The sequence below is a fragment of the Microtus ochrogaster genome, unplaced genomic scaffold (genome assembly GCF_000317375.1).
Source record: "Microtus ochrogaster isolate Prairie Vole_2 unplaced genomic scaffold, MicOch1.0 UNK41, whole genome shotgun sequence".
Lineage (NCBI taxonomy): Eukaryota > Metazoa > Chordata > Mammalia > Rodentia > Cricetidae > Microtus > Microtus ochrogaster.
In genome coordinates this window covers 430,176-439,904 of record NW_004949139.1, presented here as the reverse complement: position 1 = coordinate 439,904, position 9,729 = coordinate 430,176, and positions in this window count along the sequence as shown.

Genomic DNA, 9,729 nt, shown 5'->3' with positions numbered 1-9,729 from the left:
GGTGGCGGTGGCGGTGCTGGTGCTGGTGCTGGTGCTGGTGCTGGTACGGGCTGCTGGCCGTGAGTCTGTTCCAAGCTCTGGCGACGGAGGCATCTGCCCACTCGGGGCCTCTCCTGCCCAGACTAACCGCGGGGGTTCCCAGTATCAGACCTTCCCAGGGGTCCGGGAGTGGCGAGCACTCAGCATGTGGCCCGGCTGATGAGCTTCCTCCGCCTGGTTTGCCTAGAGCCAGGAGCTGGGCGGGCTCAGCACGGCCACTGCATCATTGTAGCCTGACCACCCCGCTGCCTGCTGTGTCTGGTAAACTATAACTATAGTTATATAGCTATCTAATCTTCAACTCCCTCAGAGACCCAAGAAGGAAATAATTGAGTAAGCAGGAAGTACAAACATGTGAGTATGACAGAAACAGCTGGCTGCCTGGACAGTCACCCAAGGCTCCTCTGCAATGTTGGAGCATTTATCTTCAGCCTACAGGCTTACCTAATTAGAACAGCTTACTGTCAGCAGTCGAGGCAAGGGCATTTTCTTGCCTAGTGACTTACTTTTACCACAGAGAAAGCAAACTCAATGTGGAGTTTCCTCAATGCCCATTATCTTCTCTGAAGTAGATTGGTGCTTCCAGGAGAAGACATGTCTCATTGTCATAAAAAAGAAGAACCTAGGTTATTAAAGCATCTTAAATGCCATATTCTGTAGATCTCTAAAGTGTTTGAAGATGTCCTATCTGTCTAAGATGTATCTTTTTTGACCTTGAAAACATACCTAGTGTGTTTACAAGTTTGATTATACTAGGTGATTAATACTAACCTGTATTTCTTTATTATCCTAAACAGTTGATAATAATAATTTTCAAGGACTAGAAATTTGCACTACATTGTTAAATGAGCCCTATAGCTACAATACCTTGAACAAGATTTAAAATGTATATGCAGTATGTTTTAACAAAATTAATCTCAAATTTGTAACAATATACAAAGTTTGTATACAATATACAAAAGTAAAGTCAATGTAAAATATTTAAAACTAATAGTTGCTTTTAAAAAGTAGATTCAATAATCTACCTTTATATCTTATCATATTTATATTTCTTTTTTTTTCTTTTCAAAGGAGATCCCTGAGCCAAAAAAATTTACACCCCAAACCCCAACTCTATACCAGTTATAATCAATCCTTAATTGATGTCCCTAACCCTGAGGACAAACTAAGTTGGGAAAGGGGACGTCATCTTCTAGAATTACTTCCAGCTGTCATGGGGGTGATGTTCTTTCTATGGGATCCTGTAAAACTAAAATGGTGGTTAAGTTTGAAGATACTGTCTGGTATAATTGCAAATAGTCTCTGAATGTTGTATGATGGTGCACCATTTCAGCTAGCCAAGTTAAAACCATCTTGAGCAGCTGGTACCCAAAACTGTTCTTAAAGTAATGCTATCAACATCGTGATGTCATATCCACCAGGTGGAATCATTGTCGTGGGGCTCCATCTTCTTCCTGGAACCTTCAAAGATTACTGCAGAAATATTTATTGTTCATTATTTGTATAGACATATACTCAATGACAGGTATGATAGAGACAAAATAGGGAAAAATAATTTTTTTTCTAAATTCTTTCTTCTTTCTGTCCCATACAATATGGCTCCTGATATGAGACAGAAACTGAATTTTTCCAGGTGGTGATGGTTCATGCCTTTAATCTCTTGGGAGGAAGAGGCAGGTGGATCTCTGTGAGTTTGAGGCCAGTCTGGTCTACAAGAGCTAGTTTTAGGACAGGCTCCAAAACTACAGAGAAACCCTGTCTCAAAAAAAAAAAAAGAAAAGAAAAGAAAGAAAGAAACTCTTGAATTTTTTTATTTAATAACATGCTTGGATTTAGAGAAGGGTAGCCATTGTTCCACTCCAAAGCCAGCTTTGATTTTTAAGCGATTTGTGCTTTTATTATACTGAGAATGAAATTTTACCCTGTAGAGGATATGGTACCACAAGTCAGATTTCTCTTTGCTTGGTGATTCTTTCTGGATAGTTATCTCTTCTTCTTTAGGCATCTAAATGTCGAAGGTCTCTTGACTTTTTGAAGATGAGTATTTTCCTGCAAAGACAAGAACAGAACCCTGCCCCAACACTTAAGAGGTTTCCTTGCCAACTGTATGGTTGTCAACTCTGTGGATGACCTGTCATTTCTTGTTCTCAAGAGGTTTCTCTTTTTCAAACTGAATCTTTATTAATTTTGATGGCATCCATAGCTTTTCTTCTCCTGTGAAAATAAGAGTGAAATCCCTTCCCTAACATAGCACATCTCCTGGTTTTCATTGTGAGGTCAACACATCCTTAAAATATACCAGCTGACTTAATTTAGGAGATTTTTCTATTATTCAATGTCTCTCTGCTGCCGTTGTTCCTTTTTCATTAGCATTAAGAAAATTCAAGGTAAATAAAGCATCATGCAATCTAGTTCTGGGGGTATTTTCCATCCCTTTCTGTTTGTTTAACATATCCTTTATAGTTCAATTTGATATTTCTTTCTGACCTGTAGAATTTTTGGTATACCTGTAATATATTTTATATTATGATAAGCAAAAAAAAACTGTTTCATTTTATTAGAGACATATTCTGAACCATTATCTGTCTTTATTTGTGCAGGTATACCCATGATGGCCATAACTTCTAATAAATGCATGATTACTGAATTTCTGAGATCAAAGCAGTCGTCCATTGAAAACCTGAATAAGCATCAATGGTGTGGTGTACATATTTCAATTTTCCAAAACCTATAAAGTGGAACACATCCATCTGCCAGATCTCATTCCTTTGAGTACCCTTTGGGTTAATCCCTGCAGAGAGCAGTGTTTGGTTATGGAAAGAACAAGTAGGACACCTCTTTATAATCTTCTTGGCTCCTTGCCAAGTAATAGAAAACTCTTTCTTTAAACCTTTGCTATTGACATGTTTATTATAAAATTCTGAGACCATCAGCACATTTCCAATCAATAATCAATCCATTTCAGTATTACCTTGTGCTAGAGGACCTGACAGACTCAGGTTACGTATATGGGACAAAGCCTATTCCTGATTATATTTTAAACTTGAGGGGGGAGGGAGAAAAAAATAAACTTGAATGAATAATGGAGTCAATTCTGTATCATCTGGTTTAAATTCAGCAGTTTCAGTATATGAAACAACTCTTTCTGCATATTGTGAATCAGTAACTATATTGAGGGGTTCATTAAAGTCCCTTAATACCATGAGAATAGCATATAATTCTGCTTTTTGGACAGAATTATAAGGGCTTTGTTCCACTTTACTTAATCTTTTGATTTATAACCTGCCTTTCCTGATTTATTTCCATCAGCATAGAATTATGGGCTCTAGTTATTGGTGTGTCACGTAAAATGGGGGGAAGGATCCAAGTAATTCTCTTGATAAGATTAATTCTGTTTGATTGAAAGCATCTCCCCAGTTCCCTAACACCCCTTTATACAAACAGTCTGGATTGTTTGCCTGGGGGACTCATCCCAGCCCCCTGGCATCCATCTTTGGAATACTGGGCAGGAAACTCTGTTTCAAGTCCCCTTCCCTGGGAGGATCAAGACCACTCCCACAGGCTACTTAAACTGCCCCCAGGGAATGAGCACGTGGTCTTCAGATTTCACATAGTCTCCCCTTTCCTCTCTTCCCCTCTCCCTGCTTTCCCCAGACCCCCCGGGAGCACTGCATTAAACATGAACATCTTTTAATGTGTCTTAATTTGGTCTGATTGGAATTATTTGTGTTGGCAGAGAGGCTCGTCTTAAGAAATACCTAACAAATTCTATCACTTTTGGGATAATTGCTATTAATCTCTCCTAAAAATTAGCACAACTCTTTGCCAACATTGTCTTCCCACAATTTTTGTTTGTTTTATTTTGCTTTTTCAAAACAGCCTTTCTCTGTATTGCCCTGGCTATCCTGGAACTCACTCTGTAGACTAGGCTAGCCTTGAACTAGAGATCCATTTGCTTCTGCCTTCCTAGTGTTGGGATCACAGGTTTGTGCCACCACTGCCTGGCTAGACACTTCTTATATATCCTTCCAGGAATATAATGTTTACACACATACACCTGGTTCCACATCAAGACAGAAACCTGAGAGTCCCTAATAGGAGCTTAATAAATATTCATGACCCAATTCAGAAGATCTAGGAGCACATACAGAGACCTTATTCTGTGGCTAGTACAGGAAGGCCCTTGACTTTGGGACACTGGAGTGAATTCAGAGTTCAACCTATGGCTTTAGGGAGGACTCTCTTAGGGTGGCAGTTCTTAAACTGTGTTCAGAAAGATCCATCTGAGCATATGGGTCATGGGCAGTTAGGATGCCCAACAACTCAGAGGCCAGCTCAGGATCATTTTTTGTTTGTTTGTTTGTTTGTTTTTGGTACTCGTTCTGTAGATCAGGCTGACCTCATACTCACAGAGATCTGCTGCCTCTGCCTCCCAAGTCCTGGGATTAAAGGTGTGCACCACCACCACCTGGCTAGCCCAGGGTCATTTTAACAAGTGGAACAGAGGCCATGGTCCTTAGTAGCAGTAACACTAGGAAGGATATCCCATGAACCTGTGTTGTTTAATGAGATCTGTGAGTTTGGACGTGGTAGTGAACACCTGCAATGCCAATACTCAGGAGACTGAAGGAGAAGGCTCACAAGTTTGAAGCCAAGCTTGGAAACACATTAAGATTCTATCTCACAAATAAAACAAGGCTATAAAGATGGTTCAGCAGTTAAGAGCACTTGCTGTTCTTCCAGAGGACCTAAGATCAGTTCCCAGTACCTGTTAGGAGTTTTTCCTAATGTTTCCTAACATGAGCTCTCTGCTGATGCAAAAATCTCAATCAAGCCAAATCATAACAAGACAAATTAAAAAAATATCCAGGTTTAATGGGATTCCTGCTCTCTCGGGTGGCCCTGAGGGAGAACTGGGAGCCCGCTAAAGTGACCACCAGGGGGCAGGAAAAGAGACCCCGAGGAAATGTCCAGGGAAGCAGTTTAAATGGACTGAGGGTGTGGTCAAGATTTTGGTGGGCTTGTGTTGACCCTTCTCCGGGGAGGGGTCAAGACTTAGGGCAGGGAGGCCAGAGACTGGGGCTTACATTCCAGACTGTTTGTACAAGGGCTAACAGGAAGCTGAGGTGATATTTTGACTAACATTTAGGCTCTCTTAGGAAAAAGGGGCGTTGACTCAAGTCTGGCTACTTCCTGCAGGCATGGGAAGATGTGGGGAAAGGGAGAGCTGGGTGTTGGTGGGCCCACACTCAGCGAGAGGTGTGGCTGGGAAGGCATCCTGTGATGTCAGGCATCCCAGAAACGTCAGGCTCTGTTCCTTGGGGGAGGTGAGAAGGCAGGTGTTTAGGAAGAAAATATTGTTATCACCAAAGTTGAGTGCGCCAGGATGAGGAGCAGGTAGGTCCTTCATTGTGGCATCCTGGAAAACTGGAGGGTGGAAGGTCCTGTCTGCTGGATAGACCAAGTGTCCTGAGTAGGTGCCCGCTTGAGTCTGGAGAGATGGTACCAGCATGGGTGTCCCAGGAGCTTGGCAGCCGAGGGGGTGGTGAGGATTACCATGTGAGGCCAGCTGCTGCTGCCAGGGCTCTCAGGCATGGTTGCCATCCACAGAAGGTGAGGTTCAGCTGTTTGGATAAAAAGGTGACAAGCCCGATTCGAAGGCCCAGCCTGTTGGGATAGAACTCCCGTGGCCATCCTGACCGCTCATCTGTATAGGCTTTGTGGGGTCTGGAAGAAAAAGGGCAGGGGCTGTTAGAAGGTCATCCTGCAGTAAAGAGAAGTGGTGGTGGACGATGGCCAGGTGGGTGAGAGGTCCTGTGGGCATCTCTCTTGCTGCATGGTACAGAGGCTTGGTTGTAATGGAAAAGTTAGGGATCCAATGGTGAAAGAACCCCAACAAACCCCAAAATGAGAGGATCTGAGCCCCTGTGGTTAGAGACTGTAAATCTCACAGTGCCTGGACCCTGTCAGAGGTGAGGGTCTTAGACCTTGGGCTAAGTTGAACACCCAAATATTCCACTGTAGGAGAGCATAGCTGAGCCGTATTTGGTAACTCTCAATATCCCAGGGATCTGAGGAAGTTCAGGAGCACAGAGGTGGCCTCTTGGGACAGAGACAATGTAGGACTGCAGAGAAGTAGGTCATCCATGTACTGGAGGAGTGTGCCGGAACCTGCATCAAAGTTTGAGAGATCTTGAGCCAGAGCTTGGCCAAAGAAATGGGGACTGTTTTAAAAACCTTGAGGGAGAACAGTCCATGTGAGCTATCTGGAGGACCGTGAGTCAGGGTCCTCCAGGTGAAGGCAAAGAGGAAGTATGAGTCAGGGTGTAAAGGGACAGTGAAGAAGGCATCTTTTAGGTCTAGAACTGTAAAGTAAGGGGTGGTAGGAGGGACGTTAGACAGGAGATTGTAAGGGTTGTTAACAAGAGGGTGAATTGTATGACCACCTCATTTATGAGGTGGAGGTCTTGAACTAGGTGGTAAGCACCAGAGGACTTCAGTACAGGAAGAATTGGAGTGTTGCAAGGTGAGTTGATAGGAATTAAAAGTCCTTGAGACAGGAGATGGGTGATCATAGGCTTAAGACCTCGGTGGTGGGTTTTAAGAATGTGAATCTGGGGTCTGGAAGGGAAGGACGAAGGGTCTTTAAGGCAAACTAGCACTGGCTGGTGGTGAGCAGCAATCACAGGAGTAGAAACGTTTCAGACTCGGGGCTCTACTGGGTAAGGGAGTATAGGAACAGAACAGTCTGGGGTAGGAACCTGTGACGCCATTAAAGTGAGAAGGAAATGTCACTCAGGAAAGTGTGTGGGGGCTAAAGTGAGTGTGACCCTGAAGCAGCTAAGGATATCTTGACCCAGGAAAGGTGCTGGGCAAGCAGGTATCACTAAGAAAGAATGAGAGAAAAAATGTCCTGCAAGAATGCAGGGCAGTGACAAAGCTTTAAGTGGGGAGGAATGGGTCCAGTCTACCCCATAACATAAGGCCCGAGTGAGATATTAAAACAGAATAAGTAGCTCCTGTGTCCAATATAAAAGCAATGGACTTACCTGCTACCTGCAGCTTTACCCAAGGCTCGGATAGGGTTACGGATATACCACGTCGGGCAGTGTCAATCCTCTGCAAGGCTGAGAAGTTTGAAGGCTGGCACAGTTTCACTTGCCAATGTTGGTGAGGCCAGACCTCCATGGCGTGGCATAGAGGACAAGCCCACATGGGGGCATTGTGATTTCCAGTGTCCAGGTTGCTGGCAGATAGGGTATAACCTTGGAGTAGGTGCAGTGCAATATCGTGCCACATTTAGGCCACACTTGAAACAGCTTGCCTGTGAGGTTGACTTAGGCTGGGCTCCATCAGGATAGAGCCTTGTGGTTGGCTTCCCTTGTCCCACTTCCTGCACCCTTAGGGCAGCTGCTAAAGCCACCTGGGCTGTAGGTTAGCTGCCTGTCATAACCATGTCTGTCAGGAAGACTCAACTGTTTCTTCTCGGGCATTAAAACTTAAAAAAGGCCATTTTCACAAATTTTCATATAGGGGTTTGGGGACCCTCCTCAACCTTTTTTAACTTTTTCCTAATATCTGGTGCTGACTGAGAAATAAAGTGGGTAGCCAAGACCATGGCTCCCGCTGGGGAGGCTGGATCTAGCCTGGCATATTGGACCATGGTCTCTTGTAACTGATTTAAAAATCAGCTGGATTTTCATCTGCTTGCTGTGTAATCTCTCCGAGTTTGTCAAAATTAACTACTTTTTCCAAGACCATTTCCATACCCTGAAGGAGACAACGGACCGCGATGTCCCACCTCTGTTGGCCTCTTTGGCCAGGTTGGTAGTCCCAGTGTGGTTCTGTGGCCGGCACAGACACTTCCCCCACAGTGACTGTGCTGTCTATCAAATGAGTCTGGTCTGCATACTGCCTAGCTGCTACCTGAATTCTCCTTCACTCCTCAAGGGTGAGAGTAGAAGCTTGAATGATGTAATAGTCATGTCAGGTAAGATCGTAGGTCTGGGACAAATAACAAAACTCTTTGATATAAGCAGAAGGATTAGTAGAAAAGGAACCTAGCTGCTTTTCTATCTGAGAGAGATCTGGAAGAGAAAACTTTCATAATGACATTGACTCCCGCCACCTCCCTGGGAGGACAGAGAAGGGCAGAGCTATGGTGGGATCTGGTGTGAGGAGATTGGGAAGGATTGGATGAGGCTAGCCCAGTGCGCAGAGGGGGTCTAAGGGTGGGGAGAGATGAGGTAGAAGGGGGAGGGGAAGGGGAAGGTGGGTAGGGTGGAAGTTGACCTTGAACCTACCACTTGGGAAGGGAGGGGTGGGCAAGGATAGGGAAGGAGAGGAATGTGGAGAACGTTCTCAACAGGAGGGGATTGGGTAGTGCGGGCTTGAGGGAGTAGGGGAGGGGCCAGTGCCTCTGGCTGCATGGTCCAGCTGGAATTGTCGGGGTCCCAATTCCCAGATGACTGGGAATTTGGAGGCATTGCAGCCTTAGCGACCAAGACTGGTGCTGCGAGACACTGGCTACTGAGGGAAGGGCGGGAGCGCAGAGCCCAAAAACCATGGACAGATGTAAGCTCTGCCCATTTGTCCTTACAGCAACAAACATTTTCAAGACTTCCTTCTGGTGATCAACGCATCCCACTGTCAAGATTGTATTGAGACCAAATCTTAGTGCATAGGGAAATTAGTCGTTTGGGACAGATTGAATCAGACAGGCCCAATTTATAAAAATTTTGTAAGCTGTATCCCAGGAGCGGCAGCGGATCTGGCTTTGAACTGCAAGTGCCCATTTTAAAGTCTGTGTCCAACCTTGTGGCCTAAGTCTATTACAGCGTGTCTGCTAAAATAGCTCTAAGGGCTAACGGGGTCGTGGAAATTGAATGCTAGGCATCCCTGGAGCAAACAAAGTCCACCTCAGCTAGGCCTGGTCTGGAAGGCCTAGCCGCTGCTGAGGTCAAACTCCTGATGTGAGCTCGTGGCTTCAACAAGAGTCCGATAATTGACAAAAATAAGTATGAGTGGGTTCCCCAAGCCCTGTAGCATAGACAAGAAAAAGGGACTCACCAAGATGCAGCCACTGTAGCCCAGCAGCCGGTTTTAGTGTGGCGTGGAAAGCTCAGATTGTAGACTAGGGGGGCTTTCAATGCATGGCCACACAGAAAGGCCACCCTATCCGGTGGGACCTCCAAGATGTTAGGAATTTTTCCTAATGTGAGCTGTCTGCCAATGCAAAAATCCCAATCAAGATAAATCACAACAAGCCAAATTAAAAATATCCAGGTTTAATGGGATTCTTGTGCTCTTGGGTGTCCCTGAGGGGAAACCCGGATGCTGCTAAGGAGACCACAAGGAAACTTCCAGGGGAGCAGTTTAAACAGACTGAGGGCATGGTCAAGACTTGGCAGGGGCGGGGCCAGACTTGGCAGGGGCGGGGCCTCCAACGATGGAGGCCAGAGACGGGGCTTACAGTACCCAGGTCAGGTGATTCACAACTATCTATAACTTCAGCTGCAGAGGACCCAACACCTCTGGCCTCTGAGCTCTGGCACTGTGTGCATTACTTACATGCAGACAAACGCACCTACATTTAATTAAAAATTATAAAAGTAAGCCGGGCGGTGGTGGCGCACGCCTTTAATCCCAGCACTCGGGAGGCAGAGGCAGGAGGATCTCTGTGAGTTCGAG